A 24,343-nucleotide genomic window follows, 5' to 3' on the forward strand; every position below is an offset into this window, starting at 1 on the left:
AATGTGCTGTGAGGAAAAGATCAGTGACTTTATGAGTGGAGTTTTTAAAAAGATAAATGAAGTTTATTGACTTTACAGTAGTGCTGATCCAAACATGATACCAGGAGCAGAGGTTTCCTTCAAAGAATCAACAGAATATCTAGCAGCTCAGGGTGACCCAAAACTACTAAAAAAAAGTGTGGATGACTAAAAGAGACAAAAACCCCTCCTACTAAAAAGCAACGCTATGGCCTCAATTCACTAAGCTTTATCAAACACTTTATTGAACGTTTGATAATTTACCTCATGAGTAAAATCTCATTTTGAATTCACTAAGGTCTTATAGATTTATTGAACATTTTATCGATAAAACATTCAATAAATCTATAACATCTTAGTGAATTCAAAATTATATTTTACTAATGTGGTAAATTATCAAACGTTCGATAAAGTTTTCGATAAAGCTTAGTTGAGACCTTAGTGTAGTTTACCTTCTTAAAGAGACACTGAAGCAAAAAAAAAATATGATATTATGATTTGTATGTGTAGTACAGCTAAGAAATAAAACATTAAGATCAGATACATCAGTCTAATTGTTTCCAGTACAGGATGAGTTGAGAAACTCCAGTTGTTATCTCTATGCAAACAAGCCATTAAGCTCTCCGACTAAGTTAGTCGTGGAGAGGGCTGTTATCTGACTTTTATTATCTCAACTGTAAGTGAACTGTTTACTTTTTCTCTGCTAGAGGAGAGGTCATTACTTCACAGACTGCTCTGAAAGAATCATTTTGAATGCTGAGTGTTGTGTAATCTGCACATATTATAGAATGATGCAATGTTAGAAAAAACACTATATACCTGAAAATAAAAGTATGAGACTATTTTCTTTGCTGCTAATCTTCTAGTAATTATTCATAGTGCACAACCAATTCACTATATCATATTTTTTTTTCGCTTCAGTGTCTCTTTAAAGGACAACTGAAGTCAGAGGCTGCCATATTTATTTCCCTTTAAATGACACCAGTTGCCTGGCAGCCCTGCTAATTTATTTGACTGCAGTAGTGTCTGAATCGCACCAGAAACAAGCATGCAGCTAATCTTTTTAGATCTGACAATAATGTCAGAAACAATGGATGTGCTGTATACTTGTTCAGGGTCTACAGTCAGGCAGAGGTTTAGCAGGATAGCCAGGTAACTGGTATTGTTTAAAAGGAAATAAATATGGCAGCTTCCACATTCCTTTCATTACAGTTGTCCTATTTGCGATAATTCAGCTTTAAGTGAGTGATTGTGGTCTCCCACAATGCATCACTACTGAATATGCATAAATAGATAATTTGCATATTCACTAGTGATGCATTGTGGGGGATCACAGTTGTTCTCTTACAGCTGAATTATCACAAACACTTTCTGCTTTAAAGTAGATCCGAGATGAAAAACTAACTATAACAAGTAATTTGTCCATATATCTTCTAAAGTTTAGATAGTTTACACAGCAAATCTACCTGCAAACAGCTTCAATAGTTAATGATTATTTATTCCTGTGATACAATGAGGGCAGCCATGTTCTGTTTGTCACATTGTCACAGGCTGGGGGCTGGAGATGCTATCAGCTTGCCTGTGTGTAAATTCAGTCCCCTTTCCTCCTCCCTCCTCCCCTCTGCCTCTGAAATCTCTGGCTAGTAACCTCCTCCTCCTCCTGCCCAGACTGAGCTCCCATGAGCCCTTGCTACCTGCCAAGGCTCTCTGAAAAGCTGTGGGCGAGGCTTGTTTAGTTTATAGGGAATTAGAGTATTAAAACAAAACAAAAAAAGTATTTGGCTTGAGGAATGCCCTATAAACTATATGAAAGGAACACAATTATGCAATGAGTAAAAGTTTATCTCGGATCCACTTTAAGAAGGCAAACTACACTACAAAGTATTGGGAGACATAGGCCAGAAGCATGTTCTACTATTTGTCATCTATTTTGGGGTGCTATGATTGGTGGGTTTGCAGAGCTCTCTGAGAAAATCACACACCAAAGCTCTGCTTAAGCGTGCTGAAGGGAATGGAATTTGAAAGGACTCTTTGGACCTGTTAATGTAAAAGCTGTTGATTTCACATAGGTTTGTCAAAGAGCGTCAACGCAAATTAATACAAACGATGAGGAACATCAGGGCATTCATCTAGAACTGCGAAAGTGATAATCCCCCATCGTATTCCCTGGACCTGAACTCTTGCACAGGACACAAGGAAAACAGAGAAACTGCTTCCTGTGTGTGTTTAGAGAGTTTAGCCTGTCTAATTCCACCTCACCTTCAAGTAATCACAAGTGTAATTTGATCTCTCAGCTGTGCCAGCACAGAAATTTGGCAGTCCACAGCAGATCAGCTAATTTGCAAACACCTGGGGCTTCTAATGGTCCTTTGTAGACGTCCTGCACTCACACAGCCACTCACCGATGCTCCGGCCCGCCTCCGGTTCACTTCTGGAATTTCCAACTTTAAAGTCGGAAAACCACTGCGCCTGCGCGGCCGCGTCCCCGCTGGGCCTGCGCCATACACGTCAGCGGAAGCGAGGGCACGGCCGTGCAGACTATAAAGTCGAAAATTCCAAGAGTGAACCGGAGGCGGGGACCGGAGCATCAGTGGCTGCGCGGACACAGGACGTCTGCGGGGGACCATTAGAAGCCCCATATAAGTTCAATTATTTTTCCGCCTAGCCCCTACAGTACTCCTTTAGCAGTTACCCATCCAGAGTAATATTAATGGAAAAAACATGGATAGCTATATTTTGCAGAATGGGCTCCTAAATCCAATAGATCCATTATATTCTTCCTCCGTGTCCCAGAGCCATAGCCACAACAACAACAAAATGCTGAGAAAAAGGTTAAAACACTTCAAAAAAACTGCCAGCAAATCATTCAAATACACTTGATACTGAGATCCCTACAGCAGCATGCTACAGAGAGGCTCTACATAAAGAATAACTAGGAATAAACACCAACCAAGGTCAGATTAATACTTTTTCTGCTGCTAGGCCAGTTTTCTTGTTATTGCCCATGCATATGCAGCCCCCTCTTCCATGAGTAGCATCTATGTACAGCATCTCCCCTCTTCTATGTGTTGGTCCCATTTGGAGCCTCCTCTTCCATATTCTACAACCCTATTTCCATGTCCAGCCGCCCTCTTGGACAGTACCTCCCAAGGCCTGGGCCTTTACGGCCTTTCCAGAAATCTGACCTTGGCAGTTGGCAATGTCTCTATGTCTCTGATAGGCAGAAACATAATGTCCTCTCAAAATACATACTGGCAGACATCTCCTGGACAGTTTGGACATCTTACAGTAGTAACTGGCTACCCCCCAAGAGTTCTGGACCACCATGTGGTTGCAAGTTCTGTTTTTTGTTTTGTTTTGTTTTTTACCGTGAAAAGGAACAGAACAAAACCTGGTTTTTGAACAGAAACAGGATTTTCTACATAATCTGAATGTAAATGATACGTTCATATTTTCGACATACGGTATATTTTAAGAAAGGAGGAACACGTCTTTACTTAAAATTAAAGAAAAAGATGGGCAGTAGGTTAATTACTTTAACATTCTGTAAGGAGACGGTAAAAAAACATATTACTTAGCGCATCCAGCTGTCACATGAAAGGCCAAAAAAGACGCACTTCGTGTCGTTTCTAAGACTGGCTCTAGTTTCCGAGAGTGAGACAAAATTATAGAGATTATAAAATCTATTTTAAAAAATCAGAAGAGCTCAGTATGGCTAGCAAAAGAACAGAATATTCCAAGAAAGAAAAAATTAAAACATTAAATAACAAGCAAAAATGACAGATGGGTCAGTTGCTTGTAAAAAAAAAAGACTAAAACTGAAGGTGATTAAAGACTATTAAGGTAAAATAAAAGTCTCTGATTTAAGGTGGCCACACACTCATCGATTTCTTCATTCAATTCCTTGCAGATTTGACTTATCTGCTGGGAATTGTTTCCTCAAAATGTCAGATCGATCAATTTTTTTATCTATTTTAAACAAAAATTGAAAGAATCGATAAGACAGGTTGGACAGGCGCGGGGCAAGAGCATTGGCAGAACGATGGCCTATAGCTTTGCACTGCATCGAACAGTACAACTTTGCAGTTTTATTGATTTCCCTGCTGGAATCTATTGGAAGTTTATGTGAAATTGATGTGCAGTGTTTCGTAGGAATCAAGTCTTTCTCAATCGATTCTTTTCAGAAAAGAAGCAATTGGTTTTGGAACATTGGGTGGAAATCTGCAAGTGTATGCCTGCCTTAAATGATGATGGATCGAGGGAGACTCGGGCTTAAATTCTTATCTGATCAGACGTCATTGGGTCACAGGTGATGCTCAGCCCCCTCCACAGGAACACAGTCACGGCTATGTTTCTGAAGTCTGCTAAAGCTCTTCAGAAACCTCTGCCTGCGTTCTTCCCGGGGCCTGCCCCAAGTAGGATGCTGCTGCCGAGCTGGGGGCAGGCTGTGGCAATGCAGATTAATGTGGCTAAAGCATTGTTGAATAATATGAAAACACTAGCCACGACCGCAACATACATATCAGAACAGGTAAGTATTTAATCCTGAACCCCTCCTCCCAATCCTGTCTTTTTTAGCGTGACTAGTTCAAAACAAACACTACAACATCAACAACAACAAATAACATTTGTAAAGTGCTTTTCTCCCGTAGAACACAAAGATCATAAGCATGGCTCAGACCAATAATTGGTTGATTGGTTAATTGCGGTACAGAGGAAGAACTCCCTAAGTCCGGAAATGACAGACTAAATAAGTGGCTTTTCAGTCTGGATTTAAATAACTCCAGGGAAGATGCTGTCTTTACTGGGTGGGTAGAGAGTGCCAAAGGGTAGGGGTAGCATGACAGAAAGCTCTGGTTCCAAAGGTTTTGAGGTGCACTCTGGGAGTGACCAAGTTTTTGGAACCTGCTGATCTGTGGTTGTGAGAGGTGTGGTGCAGTCCTTCATGTATCCAGGGCCCAAATTGTGCAGGGATTTGAATGTCAGCAGTCCAATCTTGAAGAGTATTCTCAATTTTCCAGGTAACCAGTGCAGTGAGCGAAAGATCGGTGTAATGTAACAGTGGCGAGGCTGGTTTGTTAGCAATCTGGCAGCAGCATTCTGCACTAATTGCAGGCGGCCAATGCAGGTCCTTGTTTAGGAGGCCTGCATGAAGGGCATTGCTGTAGTCCAGCCATGATGTGATGGATGCATAAACTAGGGTTGGAAGATCCTCTGGGGGAATGAGAGGTTTACAGTAATTTTTAAATGTTCTTCTGATGACAGTAGGAAGATTTGACCACAGCCGAGATTTGGTTTCTGAAGCTCAATTCCACATCGATTAGCACACCAAGGCTGCACATGAGGCCGGAGCTGTTTATGTCTGAATTCAGAATCCTGATTAGTGTTGATTTAGGATAGAGCTTTCTTGATGTCAAGCACTGGCTTTGGACAACAAGGATCTCAGTTTTGTCAGCATCCTGTTTCAACCAGTTGTCATTCATCCACATCTGTAGCTCAGCTAAGCAAGAATTTATTTTTGGAGTAGGTTCTGTTCCACCAGGTTTGAAGGACAGCTGCGTGTCATCGGCATAGCAGTGGTATGTCAGGCCATATTGTTGGATAATAGTACCAAGTGGCAGCATGTAGATTGCAAATAGCACAGGGGATGGAAGTAATGTATTGCCCCTAGAACTGTGGGTCCATATCCCAAAATAATGCTAAGAGGTATAGGATTTTAAAGGATTATTTGGGAGTGAAAAAAGCATAAGGTTGTCTTAAAAGGCATAAAAAACAGCTACATGCAGAACTATATATGTCCTGTGTGGAGGTAGATGATATTCTTAACCATGCAGATGGTATTAAAAAAATGGAAGATTAATGGACCCATTAGCTGCTCCACAGAGAGAGTCATATACCAACTTACATGCCCAGGCGGCTTAATATACATAAAGAAATATATATATATATATATATATATATATATATATATATATATATATATGATATAGAGAATAATAAGTGCCTTTGAGCACACATTTGGAGTGTGTCACAACTCTTCTCTGAGCCTTATGAAAAGAAAAAATATTCATGTTTTTATAGTTACAGATTGCCCAGCAAGCTCACGGTGAAGCAGAACTCCTAGGAGTCTGTAGGGGGCTAAAAAGGACCAAAAAGAAACCTCCTTACTAAAACACATTTTAGTAAGGAGGTTTTTTTAAATCTCTTTTAGCCTCTTACAGACTTCTAGGCGTTCTGCTTCACCATGAGCTTGCTGGGTAGTCTGTAACTCTGGGTGTTTCGAGTACTAACCCATAGAGGGGAGGAAGATAAAGTGTAATACACTAAAAAGAAAAAACACAGAGACAACGGGAGCCCAAATAGTGCAGTATGTCATGATAATTGATGTATGTATCAAAGGACAGATCAAAAATACTCACAAAGGTGGGTTGCACAAGGGGCAACCAACCACTTCAGATAGGTGGACATACACAACCCCACCTCCACTCTGGTTTACCAGGGATCCTGGAGGTGGTCGCTCTCTTAAAAAAATCACATGCACCCTGATCACCCATAGAGTGGTAGGATCCCACCTGGGGTCAGGTGTAAGAAACTTCCATTATTAAGGGGGGGAGTAAGACACAGATAGGGGGAAAGAGGCACCCAATGGAAATAAAATACTCTAAAGCAAATAAAAATGAAGAAAATGAGAAGACTTACCTCAATGATGACAAATTCACATAAGATGATTTGTTTATTAGTACAAAGCACAGGCAACGCGTTTCGTGTGAACTCACCCACTTCCTCAGGCCAAATAAAATGCCTCTGATCACTGATAGGCACATTCGGGGGTCCCCCCCCCCCGCCCTGAATGCGGCTATCAGTGATCAGCGGCACTTTATTTGGCCTGAGGAAGTGGGCAAGTTCCCACGAAATGCATTGCCTGGGCTTTGTACTAATAAACAATTCATCTTATGTGAATTTGTCATCATTGAATAGTACTAGGGGTGGAGGCGCCCAAAAATAAATAATGTAATGAAACAAAAAATATATGGTGGAGGGAGGGTCTCTTTACTGCTCCACCATATATTTTTGGTTTCATTACATTACCTATTTTTAGGTGCCTCCACCCCCCAGTACTATACATTGGTGTGGTGCTATCTACAACCAAGAAGGACCAACCAGGAGTGCGACCATTCAGTTCCTGTAGGACCTGGAATACCGAGCGGGGACGGTTATTTTCCCATTGGTGATATACAGGGACTGCAACCCACCTTTGTGAGTATAAATACTCTTGTACTACAATCTAACGGCTAATACCCCACAATACTGCACAATACTGCACCATTTGGCTCCTGATCTCTCCTTGTCCTTGTCACCTGACCGTGGTATCCCCACAGTGACCAACCTTTGAAAGAAAGAAGATTGAGAGGGGCGGGGAGAGGCGGCGATCGGTGGAGATTGACTCCAGTAAAGGGCAGAGCTACAGCGCAAAGCTCTGACTCTACCAGGAAGCGATCCCTGCATTTTTGCCCCGGGGATTTGGGGGGTATAAAGACCTTGTTCTGCCGCGGGAATGCAGCATTTCACCTCTGCTCATATTGCTTAACATAAATAGCCAGTAAAAAGAAGTATTTATTTTGGCTTCAGACTCTATTTAAATACAAAATCAAACTGTCCTTTTTAGGAGAAAGTGGATAGAGGATAAATACAATTATCTCATCAGTTTATTTTCACCTCGTGTTTCCTTTAAGGGTCATTTGAATCACAAGTAAGCACTCAGGATTACTCAATAGCCCATTCCTGCACATAACTGAGGTTTTTATGATGTGGAAGCCCATTGGAGCAGAGGGGATGTTTCTTTCTATAGTTCAGACCAGACAAGGGCTTCAAGAAGCATAGTGTTAGTTTCCTAATAAATTTGTATGCGAGTTAAAGACAGCCCAAGGTGGGCTCAAAAAACAAAAACAAGTATTCTACCTGATCCAGCAGGGCTGAGCGTGACCCCCGGGGCATGACGCTGCGCTGAGACTGTGTTGTCTCTCATAGCGTGCAGGGAGGTGGGGAAGTGGAAGGAGGCGCGGCCAGGGGAGAGAGCTGCCCAATGGCAGCTCAGGAAACCCTGTAAGTATGCCCCTGGCAGGCGTTTTAAACAGGGAATTCCTCTCCGCTCTGTTTACCTCCGAGTTAGTGACAAATCTTGTCGCTAAACTCGGGGGGGGCTATAGCGCGGCGGTGGGGGAAGGGGGGGCAAAGAGCGGTGGTTGGGGGACACAGAGCTATGTCATTAGGCAGAGAACATGGCTCTGTGCCCGATCTGCCCCCGAAGTTCCACCTCGGGTTTTCTTTAATTGTCGCAGCTGGATTACAAGGGGTCAGTTACCCATAATTCCTCCGTCCGATCTGCGTTCCAAACAGCTTGCACGCGTCCTATTGGTCGTGTTGAAAGCCTAACCACGGCGCACTTCCTCCTTCCGGCTTGAAGGAGGAAGTGTGTCGTAGCGAGGCTTCCAACACGACCAATAGGATGCGTGCAAGCTGTTTGGAACGCAGAGCGGACGGCAGAATTATGAGTATTTAACCCCTTGTAATCCAGCCGCTCAGCTGTGACAATTAAGGCTCATTTGAATCACAAGTAACCACTAGTGATTACTCATTAGCCCATCCCTGGTTATGTGCTAGGTAGATATTAAAACTGTCTTTGGTTTTGCTGGGAAAGCTCATCAGTTACAATGCCTAAAGGTGGCCATACATCAGGCGACTTGGCAGCCGATTGTCCATCAAATTCGATTATTATAATCGGAAGAAAATCAGTGCCGCCAAGTGCATGCCCAATGTGACCGATTTCGGGCCGGTAGGGTGTATGCGGCTGCGGAAGAGAGGTGGATTCAGAAGACAGACGGGCACCGCGACACAGGACAGGTAATATATAAACGCACACATGTACACAGCACACGTACATTTATACACTAGGGCAAAGCAGCGAGACAGCGCATGCAGCGGACTCGGCCGATTCCCGAGAGATTTCATGCTGAAATTGATCAGGAATCGGCCTGTGGTGTGTGGGCAGCCAACAGAGCTCTCTCCTTATCAGATTTGATAAGAAAGAGATTTGTCTCTTGGTCGATTCTGCCCATCACCGCTAGATGTATGGCTACTGGCCACCTTAAATCTTTTATATTAAAGGAGAACTGTAGAGAGAGGTGTATGGAGGCTGCCATATTTATTTCCATTTACGCTATACCAGTGACATGGCTATCCTGCTGACCCTCTGCCTCTAATACTTTCAGCCATAGACCCTGAACAAGCATGCAGCAGATCAGGTTTTTCAGACAATTTTGACAGATGTGACAAGATTAGCTGCAAGCTTGTTTCTGGTGTGATTCAGCCACTACTTCAGCCAAATACAGTGGGTTGCAAAAGTATTCGGCCCCCTTGAAGTTTTCCACATTTTGTCATATTACTGCCACAAACATGAATCAATTTTATTGGAATTCCACATGAAAGACCAATACAAAGTGGTGTACACATGAGAAGTGGAGCAAAAATCATACATGATTACAAACATTTTTTACAAATAAATAACTGCAAAGTGGTGTGTGCATAATTATTCGGCCCCCTTTGATCTAAGTGCAGTCACTTGCCTATAGACATTGCCTGATGAGTGCTAATGACTAAATAGAGTGCACCTGTGTGTAATCTAATGTCAGTACAAATACAGCTGCTCTGTGAGGGCCTCAGAGGTTGTCTAAGAGAATATTGGGAGCAACAACACTGTGAAGTCCAAAGAACACACAAGACAGGTCCAAGACAGGTCAGGATCAAGTTATTGAGAAATTTAAAGCAGGCTTAGGCTACAAAAAGATTTCCAAAGCCTTGAACATCCTAAGAAGCACTGTTCAAGCGATCATTCAGAAATGGAAGGAGTATGGCACAACTGTAAACCTACCAAGACAAGGCCATCCACCTAAACTCACAGGCCGAACAAGGAGAGCGCTGATCAGAAATGCAGTCAAGAGGCCCATGGTGACTCTGGACGAGCTGCAGAGATCTACAGCTCAGGTGGGAGACTCTGTCCATAGGACAACTATTAGTCATGCACTGTACAAAGTTGGCCTTTATGAAAGAGTGGCAAGAAGAAAGGCATTGTTAACAGAAAGCATAAGAAGTCCCGTTTGCAGTTTGCCACAAGCCATGTGGGGGACACAGCAACCATGTGGAAGAAGGTGCTCTAGTCAGATGAGACCAAATTGGAACTTTTTGGCCAAAATGCAAAATGCTATGTGTGGCAGAAACCTAACAACGCACATTACTCTGAACACACCATCCCCACTGTCAAATATGGTGGTGGCAGCATTATGCTCTGGGGGTGCTTCTCTTCAGCAGGGACAGGGAAGCTGGTCAGAGTTGATGGGAAGATGGATGGAGCCAAATACAGGGCAAACTTGGAAGAAAACCTCTTGGAGACTGCAAACGACTTGAGACTGGGGCGGAGGTTCACCTTCCAGCAGGACAATGAAGCTAAACATAAAGCCAGGGCAACAATGGAATTGTTTTGAAACAAAACATATCTAAGTGTTAGAATGGCCCAGTCAAAGTCCAAATCTAAATCCAGTCGAGAATCTGTGGCAATATCTGAAAACTGCTGTTTCTCAAACGCTGTCCATCTAATCTGACTGAGCTGGAGCTGTTTTGCAAAGAAGAATGGGCAAGGATTTCAGTCTCTAGATGTGCAAAGCTGGTAGAGACATACCCTAAAAGACTGGCAGCTGCAATTGCAGCAAAAGGTGGTTCTACAAAGTATTGACTCAGGGGGCTGAATAATTACGCACACCCCACTTTGCAGTTATTGATTTGTAAAACATGTTTGGAATGATGTATGGTTTTCGATCCACTTCTCACGTGTACACCACTTTGTATTGGTCTTTCACGTGAAATTCCAATAAAATTGATGCATGTTTGTGGCAGTAATGTGACAAAATGTGGAAAACTTCAAGGGGGCCGAATACTTTTGCAACCCACTGTAGATCAGCAGGGCTGCCGGGCAACTGGTATTGCTTAAAAATAAATAAATATGGCAGCCTCCATATACCTCTCGCTACAGTTCTCCTCTAACTTGTGTCTGGCTTCCTTTAGTGAACCGAGTATAATTTTTAACACCCAGGGCAGCTCTATAGCAAATTAAAAATACATTCTAAAAATGTGGTTTATTATAAAAAAAAACTTTTATTTTACCTCATTTTTTTACATCTAAGGGTTAAAAAAGCCACTTTGTCCCTGAGCAGGAGATGGTGGAAGGTAGATAAGAAATCACCTCATTAGACTTGAATGTATCGTATACAGAGGCGCCCCACAAGGATATACCAGAAATCCTCTTCCTTTTGCTTGATGTTCAACAACCTTTGCAGCCGTGGTGAGGGTAGGACCCTCTCTCCTCCACAGATACAATGTCACGGTCAGCCACAGCGCCAGGGATTATGTTGTCATCAAAATACTTTAATCCACCTCCAGAGGCCCCTCTTGTGATCAGGGTGCTATTGTAGAGCTCCAGGCAACCCCATAAACAGAAAGAAGAAGGGTGCTCTCAGTGGATAGTAAAACAGGCAAAAAATGTATTGGATATAATGGTAAAAAATATAACGATATGTCACTCACATCAGGAGGGTCCCACATCAGTTAGGACCCTCTCTAGCTAGTTCGCTTCCCACCCAGTGGTACTCAGCAACATAAATCGATCATATATGCATAGCCCGCTCTCGTCCCGACAAGTTTCGGCCTCTCGGGATGACGGCGAGAGGCCGAAACTAGTCGGGACGAGAGCGGGCTATGCATATATGATCGATTTATGTTGCTGAGTACCACTGGGTGAGAAGCGAACTAGCCGGAGAGGGTCCTAACTGATGTGGGACCCTCCTGATGTGAGTGACATATCGTTATATTTTTTACCATTATATCCAATAAATGTTTTGCCTGTTTTACTATCCACTGAGAGCACCCTTCTTCTTTCTGTTTATGGGGTTGCCTGGAGCTCTACAATAGCACCCTGATCACAAGAGGGGCCTCTGGAGGTGGATTTAAGTATTTTGATGACAACATAATCCCTGGCGCTGTGGCTGACCGTGACCTCATTAGACTTAATTGACTACAAACAAACCCCCATTGTACTTCAAACAGAAAACATCAGTTACAGTTGAAAAATTTCACACCTAGCCTGGATAATGCCAGTTGTAAAATAGCAGGGGGTTGAGCTTCTGAACAATGGCAGCCCTTGCAGCTATTTGAAGCCAGGAGCTGCTTAGTTCCCTTTAAGAATTTCTTGGTTTACCAATGAAATATCTAGATTTTGTCTCTTCTCCCCCCCTTCCAAAAGAAATAAAAATAAAGTATTGTCGGCTTTAAAGACACATCATTGTTCAGAACTAGGTCTGGCGAGAGTTCCTACAAAACTATTAAAGGATTATTTCTATGTAACAATTACATAATAACAGATCTAGCTTCCGGAGGGCCTGTAAAAAAAATCCCTCTAATTAATATCATTTGGCAGGCTGTTATCACAGCGTATTATCACAATACAGAAGAACGCAGCGCTGCCTCCGCCTCAAACAAAGGAACGGAACTGTCAAAGGACTTAAGAAAGAGTTTCCAGAAGCTTCTGAAACTTAGACAAGAGCTGTGGTGAGTTATTAGTAATAGATACACGCGCACCGCCATCAGTGCGCCGCGAATAATTACGCATTAGATGATAGCAGTTCCGTGGCGTTTAACTGTCCCCCACTTCCTTCCAACAAAATGTAAAAAATGGATGTAAAACAAAGCTCTATAATTAAAAGGAGAGGAAAAAATAAATGTCTAGTTTTAAACTGACACTGAAGCAAAAAAAACAAAAACCGTATGATATAATGAATTGTATGTGGAGTACAGATAATTAATAAAAGATTAGTAGCAAAGAGAAGAGTCTCATATTTTTAGTTTAAGTCATATAGCTGTTTTTCTATAACATTGCATTATTCTCTAATATTTGCAGTTTACAAATTACACTCTGTATTTTAAATGATGAAACAGAGAAGAGCTAATGACCCTTTGAACTACCTGGCAGAATAACCTTAAACAAACAAGAAACAGTGAGATAAGTGCTTCAGAAAACAGCACTGCTCTCTGACTAAATTAGTCGGAGAGCTCAGAGAAGCTCTTTTGCATAAATAACTGAAGATTCGTAGCTTTTCCTGTACTGGAAACAATATGAGACTCATCTTTGCTACTAATGTTCTATTTCTTAGCTGTACTACACATACAATTCATTATATCATAAGTTTATTTTCACTTCAGATTTCCTTTAATCTTCCTGGCGGTAAGCCCGAGCTGAGCACGGGCTATGCCGCCGGAAGGCACCGCTCAGGCCCCGCTGGGCCGATTTGCATAAATTTTTTTTTGCTGCACGCAGCTAGCACTTTGCTAGCTGCGTGTGCAATGCGATCGCCGCCGCTACCCGCCGATCCGCCGCTATTCGTCGCGACGAGGCCGCCCCCCCCCCAGACCCCGTGCGCTGCCTGGCCAATCAGTGCCAGGCCGCGCTGTGGGGTGGATCGGAGTCCCCTTTGACGTAACGACGACGATGACGTCATCCCGCCCGTCGCCATGGCGACGGGGGAAGCCCTCCAGGAGATGCCGTTCTTTGGGGGGATGTCATGTAGCGAGACCTTGTCTCGCTACATGAAAAAAAAAATGGCTTTGCTGCCCCCTGGCGGATTTTGATAAACCGCCAGGAGGGTTAAAGAGAGACTGAAGCGAGTCTAAAAGCATGTTCTTATTGTAAAGCACCTTACATAGTTCTAAACCGCCACATCCCCGCGACAAAACGAGGGGTTTATACCCCCAAATCCCCTCTACAAACTCGGGGGAGCGCTTCCTGATGAGGCAGAGCTTAGGAGCTTAGAGCTGTAGCTCTGCCTCTTAGCGCGTCAATCCCCGCTGAGCGCCGCCTCTCTCCGCCCCTCTCAATCTGCCTTCACAGAGAGGGGCGGGGAGAGGCGGAGATCCACGCAGCGATTGACGCGCATGGAGGCAGAGCTGCAACTCAAAGCTCTGCCTCCCCGGGCAGCAAAATCCATGACCAAGAGGGGATTTGAGGGGTATAAACCCCTCGTTTTGTCGCGGGGATGCAGCGGTTTAGCACTTTCTAAGGTGCTTTACAGCAAGAACATGTTTTAGACACACTTCAGAGTCTCTTTAAGTGACAAATCAAGGTTAATGCCTGTTTTAGCTGAGCCCAGGGCCGGATTTACCATAAACCACTGTAGGCACGTGCCTACAGGCGCCTGATGATGGAAAGGTGGCTCACTCTCCCTGCCCCTAGTGCCTCCCTCCCACCTTACCTATGCAGAGCCCTTATGAGAGTGTAAATGAGAGGTTGAGGGTATGGTACCAATGGAGTCTGAGGACCTTCCAAAGGAGACAAAAAAATGAGACAGGGACACCATTGTGCTTATAGTGTAGCACAATGAGGGTATGGGACACTCAACAACAGTATGTGCAGAATACTCACAAGGATAGTTTGCAAGACCAGCAACCACAGTGTAACGGCTGGTGAGGAAAGCCCGTCCTCACTCGGGTTCTTTGGTCTTCATCAATGTAGGTTGCTCTCCAGGAAAAGAAAAAGGGGTGTAAGGGTTCCAAGGAACCAACATACATTGCCAACACCCTGAGCAGAGGGGGTTAGTGGGGGATATTACTGGGAGGGAGGAGGCGCCCCAAGATGTGATGTGTGGAAGGGATAATGTAAGCTGGATAAAACATACATAAATAGGCTTACCTCTAAACGAAGGGGGCGGCTCAAAAAAAGTAATAACATTATTAATAGAAACCAGACACTTGAATGATAACGCGTTTCGCAGATCGCAGTCCGCTTCCTCAGATCAAATAACAAAAGTGTCTCAATACTAGCGATTTGCAAGCAGGGAGCGCCTCTATGACTATGATGTATAGAGCTGCTCCCTGCTTGCAAATCGCCATAAGCCTATTTATGTATGTTTTATACAGCTTGCATTATCCATTCCACACATCACATCTTGGGGCACCTCCTCCCTCCCAGTAAATGAGAGCTTACTCCCCCCTGCTCTTGGTATTCCACTGACAAGATCTCCCTTCATTCAGGTGCACCTCTAGCTACCTAATACTTGGGGGCACCTCTAGCTACTTAATATTGAGGGTACATCTGGCTACCTAATACTAACTGGGGCACCGTCTGCGGCTACCTATGACGGGCAAGTGAAGTAATGAAGAAGTGACAGCTGGGCCAGCCAGTATACTTGAAGTGCACTTCGGAGAGAATTGTAGGTTCATAGAGGGTGAAGTCTAAGCTGCCAGGACATCTGTGCCTATAGGCTCCTGTGATGTAAATCCGGGCCTGGCTGAGCCCCAAGCAAACTTAGAAAATAACACTGTATCCTCCTGTGTATTCATTGCAAAGCATTCATGCAATTTAACATACAAATACCTGAAAATATCTCCTGTAATCCTTTAAGGCAGACATTTAATGTTTTTAACAAAACGATTTGATCAGATCAGAAAGTTTAATTCTGATCATTCTTAAGGTGGCCACACACAATACAATAAAATGATCCGATTTTACAGTAATTCGATAAAAACGATCGTATCTGTCAAAAAAATCGAAAGATTTTTTTTTCATTCTACTGAAAACTCCGATTGGATTTCCCGTTTTTTTCTATTTAAATCGATCCGGAATGCCAGATATTTCTCTTCAATTTCTACTAAAGATCGTATGGTGTGTGTTGGATTGTCAATTTATTAATACACACACCCTAGCAATTTTCTCTGAGTTTCCAATCATATTTATCATAATTGAGGAAAAAATTTAACGTGTGTGTGGTACATTTTTGAAATGTTACAATCAGTCAGAAAAAATTGATTGCAATTCTTAAATTGAACAGATATTTAAAAAAAAAATTCACCAAATGCAATCTTTCGAAACGTTTTTTACGATCGAATTGTGTAGAAAATTTGCCGTTTATGAAAACAATCCATAGTGATCGATTCTTTGATCAACTGCTTTATAGGATAAAATCGATCCGAAAGTTGGAAAATATGATCACATTTGAAGAAATAATTGTTCAGTAAATGTGAACATTCAATAATTGCCTTCAGATTTCTTATGATCAATCAAATCGCATCAAAAGATCACATTTAGTGAAAAATTGTACCGTTACTGGGCACCCATACGTAGATTCACAAGAGCAGGCTACATTTTTCTAGTCTTAAGCCTGGTGCACACTTTCAATTATGATTGGCAAATCACTGGCCAATTTTTCCACCTTCATGTAGTATGAGCATAAAAAGATATTGAATACTATGAGCAGATTCTGTAGGTCAGGCCTGCCCAATAGGTCGACCGTGATCTACCGGTAGATTGCGGCCATATTATTGCTTCTCATCAGATTCTGCTGCCGGCAGCTGTATAACGCTTCTCATCAGATTCTGCTGCCGGCCAATCGGGAGAGGCAATGCAGCTAAAGAGGAGTAAGCCGCAGCGTCATGGCAGGGGGCGGCACCAGACAAAATGCATCCACACACACTGCCCGCCGCCCCCTTCGCAAACCGGAACATTCCCTCAGCCGCTCGCTGTAGGCTGAAGGAGGGGAGACCAGGATGAGCCCCAGACACCGCCGTTGGAACTGGAGGCAGGTAAGTGGCCCAGGAACCTACACCTAGCTATCTATACTGAAGGCACCTACACCTAACAATACTATACCTGGCTACCTATACTGAAGGCCCCTACACCTAGCTATCTATGCTGAAGGCCCCTACACCTAGCTATCTATACTGAAGGCACCTACACCTAACGATACTATACCTGGCTACCTATACTGAAGGCCCCTACACCTAGCTCTCTATGCTGAAGGCCCCTACACCTAGCTATCTATACTGAAGGCACCTACACCTAACGATACTATACCTGGCTACCTATACTGAAGGCCCCTACACCTAGCTCTCTATGCTGAAGGCCCCTACACCTAGCTATCTATACTGAAGGCACCTACACCTAACGATACTATACCTGGCTACCTATACTGAAGGCCCCTACACCTAGCTATCTATGCTGAAGGCCCCTACACCTAGCTATCTATACTGAAGGCACCTACACCTAAGGATACTATACCTGGCTACCTATACTGAAGGCCCCTACACCTAGCTATCTATGCTGAAGGCCCCTACACCTAGCTATCTATACTGAAGGCACCGACACCTAACGATACTATATCTGGCTATCTATACTGAAGGCCCCTACACCTAGCTATCTATACTGAAGGCCCCTACACCTAGCTATCTATGCTGAAGGCCCCTACACCTAGCTATCTATACTGAAGACCCCTACACCTAGCTATCTTTACTGAAGGCACCTACACCTAACGATACTATATCTGGCTATCTATACTGAAGGCCCCTACACCTAGCTATCTATACTGAAGGCACCTACAACTAACGATACTATATCTGGCTACCTATACTGAAGGCCCCTACCCCTAGCTAACATATCAATACTGAAGGCCCCTATACCTAACTATATCATCTGAGGCTATCTATACGGAAGGCCCATATACCTAGCTCTCTATACTGAAGGCCCCTATACCTAACTACCTAAATGTTGGTAGGTCTCTTGGACTCTGCAAATTTTAAAGTAGCTCGCGAGCCGAAAAAGTGTGGGCACCCCTGGTGTAAGTTAACCCTCATACTACATGGAAGGTCATAACATTTGTCAGTGATTGGCCAATCATAAGTGAAAGTGTGTACCAGGCTTAAAACGGACTCAGTTGGTCAGTGATTGGCCAGTCATTATTGAAAGTTTGTACCGGGCTTTAGCCTTAATTCACACTTTCAATTTTGATAGGCCAACCACTTGCCAATTTTATTACCTCTATGTAGTATGAGGGTCAACAGATTTTGAATACTATGAAAATATTTTGAAGATAAGCTCTCATACTACATGGAGGTGGGTAAATTGGTCAACAATTGGCCAATCATAATTGATAGTGTGTCACAGGCCTTCGGGTGCATACACACGTCCAATTCTGACCAGCAAAAGTTGCCCAATTTTACCACCTTCATGCAGTATGAGGGTCAACAGATATTGAATACTATGAGCAGATTGTGTAGTTCAGAGGTGCATATTGGGTAGATTGCAATCTCCCGGTAGATGACAACAGACTTCATGGTAGATCCCAACCCACATTTCCCATTCTGTATATACAAGTGTGCTCCTAAAATTGTACATAGGTAGATCATTTTGACTTGCTAATTTTTAAAGTAGCTCACAAGCCGAAAAAGTGTGGGCAACTGTGGTGTAGGTAAACCCTTACACTATACAAGGTGGTAAAATTGGTCACTGATTGACCAATCCAGTGTTCTCCCCAGGCTCTTTTAGCCGGGTGCTCCACCCGGCTAATTTTGGGGAGCACCCAACTGACATCGACTCATATCTTCATCTTCTTTCTATGCTGTAAGCAGAGTTGCGCCAGCCCTGCATTCTCCCAGTTGTGCCCCACCCGGCTACTTTGTCATGCCACCCGGTTGGAAACAATTCTGGGGAGAACACTGCAATCATAATAAAAAGTGTGTACCATGCTTTACATCTAAACACCCAAAAAATAAATCCTTTTGCTCTACCTGTACACCCAGCCGCACGGTGCTATCCCAGCTATACACCGCGCCAATGAGATCAAATTAAATTATTCCGCTGCTTAATATCAATGTTCTGCCAAAAGTTCGCGTCTTGCCATTTGCAATCATTTTCACACCGCTTTCTACCAGCTGGGAATAATGAATTGGGTTATAAAGTTATATATCCTTCCTCCAAGGGGCCGCTCTCCCGGGAAAGATGGCAGTTTAAATGAACTAGTAATTTGCAAGTCGTACAGATGTAATTATTCCCACAGTTTAGGGATGTTTGAGCATTTCCCAAGCAAATGATTCCGAAAATGCCAACAAGTCATATATTTCGGGAAGGGGAGGAGGATCTGAGCTGCCAGATATAATTTCCAAGGGGCTGAAGGCTGTTTGGGTTTAATAATTTATGTCTGGCGGGGCCGTAACTGCGATAATATATCAGTTTCATTACCGTTTCGTCACACTGACTGCAAGACTCTGCCTCTCCTTCAATGCATTTAAAATGGAACCTCGGGGCCAATAAAATGATTTTACCTTTCAAAGTGGATGCCATTTATATTATTAAAGCAACAATCAGGTTTGTCGCAGGTTTGTAAAAGTGACTGTTAATGTGTAAACGCCAGGGTTGCTTATCAGCAGTTTTTCTGCTAGCCTAAAGACTGCTGTATTTTATGAGGTGCCTACACTCTACTCCTAATGCTGCTAAGGCAGTGGGCCATGACCCGCAAGGAAGTGAGCCATGACCCGCAAAACCCGTTGTCCTTTTTTTTTAAATACATATTTTTTCCAGTTGAACTGGTGTCTGTATCGTCCGAAGTAGTAAGCGCTTGCCTCTCGTTTACACAAAGTTTTAACACGCGTATATTTTAGGCGCCTCCATCCCATCCTTCTATCTCAGTAAGAAGGGAAGGTCCGCAATGATGTCTCTTCAAAAGATGCTCAATATTAATTTTAAAAACACATAAAATATGGGGGGCAAGGGTGGACCTCCCTCTCCAACAACCAAACGCAACCACTATGTATGGTTTAGACAAATTTAATTAATACTCCAAAAACAATATGCAATGCTTTTCATGGTTCCCAAGCCCGCTTCCTCAGGCAAAAACATGGACAGGAGTAACTCATAAGTTGTGCATACAGGTGTAAGATGCTCAATGTTTATTTAGGACATAGCCTTAAAACAGTAAAAAGTACATAGCTGACATATTTCGGGCTTGTCTGCCCTAATCATAGCTAAGATTAAAGGCAGACTAGCCCGAAATATGTCAGCTATGTACTTTTTACTGTTTTAAGGATATGTCCTAAATAAACATTGAGCATCTTTTGAAGATTATAGAAATTGGAGTCGGGGTGGCTCTGCACCCTAAAGTAAAGATACAGAAGACACAAAACCGGGAGCCCAGTAGTGCAATATGTATGAGGTAAAGAGTAAAGATAAATGATAAGAATGCTACTCACAAAGGAGGGTTGCAAGAGGCAACCAACCACAGGAAGCAGGTGGAGACAATAAACCAGAACCTGGATGTAGTCGCTCTCCTAGAAAAAAGAGAAACAGGAGTCCACCGAGGTGGAAAGCACCGGTGGTCTGTTTCCACCCCTCAGATCACAGGAATACGGGGGTATACTAAGCATAAATGGGAGAAAGAGGCACCCTGAGTGTAATAAAAGTGTCTACAAACTGCTTAAAAATGATAAATAACATGAGGTAGCTTACCTCAATGATGAAATCTCTGTAAGTATACAAAGTATTTTTTTATTTCGCACAGGCAACGCGTTTTGTGAGTCTGAACCCGCTTCCTCAGGCCAATAACAGTGCCCAATGAGTGAAATCATATGGCGAAGGGAGCAGTGGCGTAGCTAGGGAGCCTCTCTTCGTCATATGATTTCACTCATTGCAGACCTTCCCTTCTTACCGAGTTTACCTACTGGGCCAGACAGCCAAGGGTCCAGCAGTGTCTCTTACAATTGCAGTAGAGCAGTGAACCTTTCTTCCATATACTCCACCCTTCTATCTGCTGTATTGCATGCCTTGTGCACACCATGCAATTTACGTCAGGTAAACCGATTGTTTCGGACAGGTCTGATCTAATTTCCAATCCTTTTCCTGATCAATTTTCCCATCAATTCTTTACAAAATCAATCAGAAAAACGAACTCAAGTTCGTGACCAAATTCTATTTCTACAATAGAGACAGCCTTTGGGGGTGCAAGTGCCCCAGAAGGCCCCACACCCTCTGCAGCGGGAGAGCAGGCATGGTAGTTACAATTCACATTCCTTCCGCTGATCCCCCGCAGCCTCTATCTCTTTACTCCCCTGACATCTGTCCCGTTGGTAGCAGTACCCCTGTGATGTTGTGATCGCATGTCATCACAGGAGGCGCTGGTACCAATGCGACAGATGCCGGGACAGGAAGGAGATGGAGGCTGCGGTGGATCGGCAGAAGGAAGGTGAGTTTCAACTGCTATGCCCGCTCCCCCTGCCGCTGCGGGGAACCTACCTATCTAACATACACTGGAGGCACCTACCTATGTAACCTATACTGGGGGAACCTGCCTATCTAACCTATACTGGAGGCACCTACCTATCTAACCTATACTGAAGGAACCTACCTATCTAACCTATACTGGAGGCACCTACATATCTAACCTATACTGGATACACCTACCTATCTAACCTAAATTGTGGGGACCTACCTATCTAACCTATACTGGAGGCACCTACCTATCTAACCTACACTGGGGGAACCTACCTATCTAGCCTATACTGCGGACACCTACCTATCTAACCTACACTGGAGGCACCTACCTAACCTATACTGGGGGAACCTACCTATCTAACCTACACTGGAGGCACCTACCTATCTAACCTATACCGGGGGAACTTACCTATCTAACCTATACTGAGGGGAACTACCTATCTAACCTAGGTAGGTTCCCCCCGTAGGTGCCTCCAGTTTAGGTGCCTATACTGGAGGCACCTACCTATCTAACATGCACTGGAGGCACCAACCTATGTAACCTATACTGGGGGAACCTACCTAGTTAACCTACACTGGAGGCACCTACCCTATCTAGCTTATACTAGGGGCACCTATCTGTCTAGCCTATACTGGAGGCACCTATCTAACCTATACTGCGGGCACTTATCTATCTATTCTATACAGAGTTTGTGTGTGTGTTTCCACAGTGTGTGCATGTTTACACAGCGTATCTGCGTGTGTTTGTGTGTGTGTGCGTGCGTGCGTGTACGCTCGCACACATACAGCATGTATGTGTGTATCCACAGCCTATCTGTGTTTCTAGGCCCCGCATATGACAATTGCCCAAGGCCCCACATACTCTAAGGCCGCCACTGTTCTACAGTCACTTGTATTAACCTGAGAAAGCGGGCCAAGACCCGTGAAACGCGTTGTCTCCCACGCATGAATAAACATCACTATTTCCATTAATTAATGGTTTGTCCTTCTGAGAAGGTAAGAAATTATGCTTCTCATATATACAGCATCTAGCAGTATCATATCATCAAGGGCGCCTTCGCCAGTGTTTTTTAGTATTAAGTGGTAAAAGTTTGCATCCTTCACCTAGAACAAAGTGGAGGTTGGTTAAAAAAAATAAGGTTTATTTTTTTTAATAGATCCGGGCTGTCCTTAAATCCTGCATTCTCCAAATATATCTAGTAATGTAATGCACTAAGAACTCAATCTGTAATACTCTAAAATCTTTATCACGTCTTATCCTTTAAAGTGGACCTGAACTCAGAACTTCCTTTCTGCTCTAAAAGATAAGCAACAGCATAATAATTTTTAAAGAAAAATCATTTCTTTGTTACATCTTACAGAACTCCTGCCATTAAACTGAGGTTTGTCTACTTCCTGCTTTCATGGAAGCAGGCAAAGGGTTAACATCCTGTGTTTACATATTAGCTGTGTCTGCAGAGGACTGCAGAATTTCTGTGCTGGCACAGCTGAGAGATCAAATTACACTTGTGATTAATTGAAGACGAAGGGGAACTAGAGAGGCTCTTCTTTCTAAAAACACACAGGGTGCATTTCTCTGTTTTCCTTGTGCCTTGAAGGTTCCACAGGCCTGTTTTCAACTTTGTATACAGCAATACAGGCAACACAGACAATAGTGTCAGCCAGCTCACAGCAACATGGACCATTTATCTATTAACCGACCCGACCAAGAGGAATGAGACATCATTATAGAATGTTACATTAGTGCACCTCCTGTAGCTAATCACAAACTGAAACTATTCACCGGGCCAATCCAAAGCCAAATAGGCTGTTTAAACCGGGCAGACTGCCATTCCATCGCTGCACTGAACAAAGCATCATTCCAGCAGACATACACGCGTTATAGGCGGCTGCAAAGAACGGCAGGAAATTTTATATAGATAGCAGAAGGACTGCTTAAAGAGACTCTGAAGTCTCGTTTTTTACCTGCTTTTTTCATATAATCCTGCTCTGCATAATTGCCCCACTAGATTTGCTGTATCTGTCATGTCTTGCAGACATCTTTCATTAAAATGGGTGCTAATCCATACAGGATTTATCCTGTGTTAGAATGAGGTAGGACAGCGCCACCTATTGACCACTGCATTACATTGTTCTCAGTTAAGTTCAGCCTTTCTGTTACTCCTCCTCCTCTGTGACCTCATGCACCAGACAAGAAGGGAGTAGCCTTCTAGAAGCTGCCATTTTCACATGCTCTCTGCTGAGGAATCTTCTCCGTGCTTCCACTAAAGGCTGCATAGCCGGTAAGGCATTCTTTCTTACTGTTTTCTATGAATCTGCATGACTAGTACTAGCTGTAGACATGTATTGTGTGTTATTTCTGTGTAGGCAGCTAGTTAGTAGTTCAACTGTATAGTGAGGCCTAGTCAGCTATCCATGCAGCCATGTTGCTGTGTGCACTAGTCTATCTACTGTATGCTGATATGTGATATGTTTATATGCAGTTCATGTACTTATTGCATCATTTCTGTTATTTGTTCACAGTTTCACACCAACTTACTTCAGCTCATTAAAGCTACAGATCATTACCTGGTCTCAATTTATTGAGTAGTAGGAGGGTGTTTATCTGCCTGCTAAGCTCCATACACGCCCCAGGGGTACACGTGGTAGTGAGGACAGGACAGTGAAACGGCTGCTACCCGCGAGTGGAACCAGACCGGCTAGCTTCCCAGCCAGTGAAACGGCTGCTACCCGCGAGTGGAACCAGACCGGCTAGCTTCTCAGCCAGTGAAACGCTGCTACCCAGTGAGTGGAAAATAAGATACTGACTACAGAGACAGTTATACTACCACGCAGCTACGTGCATATCAGTACGCAGCAGTCTCTACACAGTCAAGATCCTTCACAGCAGCATCATGTCAGAAAGCCAAACTTCTTCTTACAAGACAAGGTCTAAAGTCAGTCGCTCTACAAGATCCTCGTCAGTCAGCAATGCGGCCGCCATTGCCCGCGCAGAAGCCGAAGCTGCAAAAGCACGTGCTGCCTTCGCAGAGCAAGAGATGCAGCTAAAGCTGCAACAAGCGACACTTGAAACTGAAAGGGCAAAACAGCAAGCAGCACTAGAGAAGCTCTCAGCACAGAGGGAAGCTGCTGCAGCTATTGCCAAAGCAGAAGCCTTAGAAGCACTCATCCACCCAGACGACAAAAGACACA

At 43.6% G+C, this 24,343-nt stretch overlaps 1 protein-coding gene and 1 long non-coding RNA gene across 4 annotated transcripts in view; one reads left to right on the forward strand and one right to left on the reverse strand.

Annotated features, from left to right (window-relative positions):
• THSD7B (thrombospondin type 1 domain containing 7B) overlaps window positions 1-24,343 on the reverse strand; it is a 733,248-nt gene that overhangs the window by 467,923 nt on the left and 240,982 nt on the right. The window lies entirely within an intron of this gene.
• On the forward strand, window positions 23,186-23,718 carry LOC137525101 (uncharacterized). The gene is made up of 2 exons (XR_011022863.1): window positions 23,186-23,433; window positions 23,675-23,718. It is a non-coding gene; the product is annotated as an uncharacterized lncRNA (long non-coding RNA).

The sequence above is a fragment of the Hyperolius riggenbachi genome, chromosome 7 (genome assembly GCF_040937935.1).
Source record: "Hyperolius riggenbachi isolate aHypRig1 chromosome 7, aHypRig1.pri, whole genome shotgun sequence".
In the NCBI taxonomy this organism is placed as follows: domain Eukaryota; kingdom Metazoa; phylum Chordata; class Amphibia; order Anura; family Hyperoliidae; genus Hyperolius; species Hyperolius riggenbachi.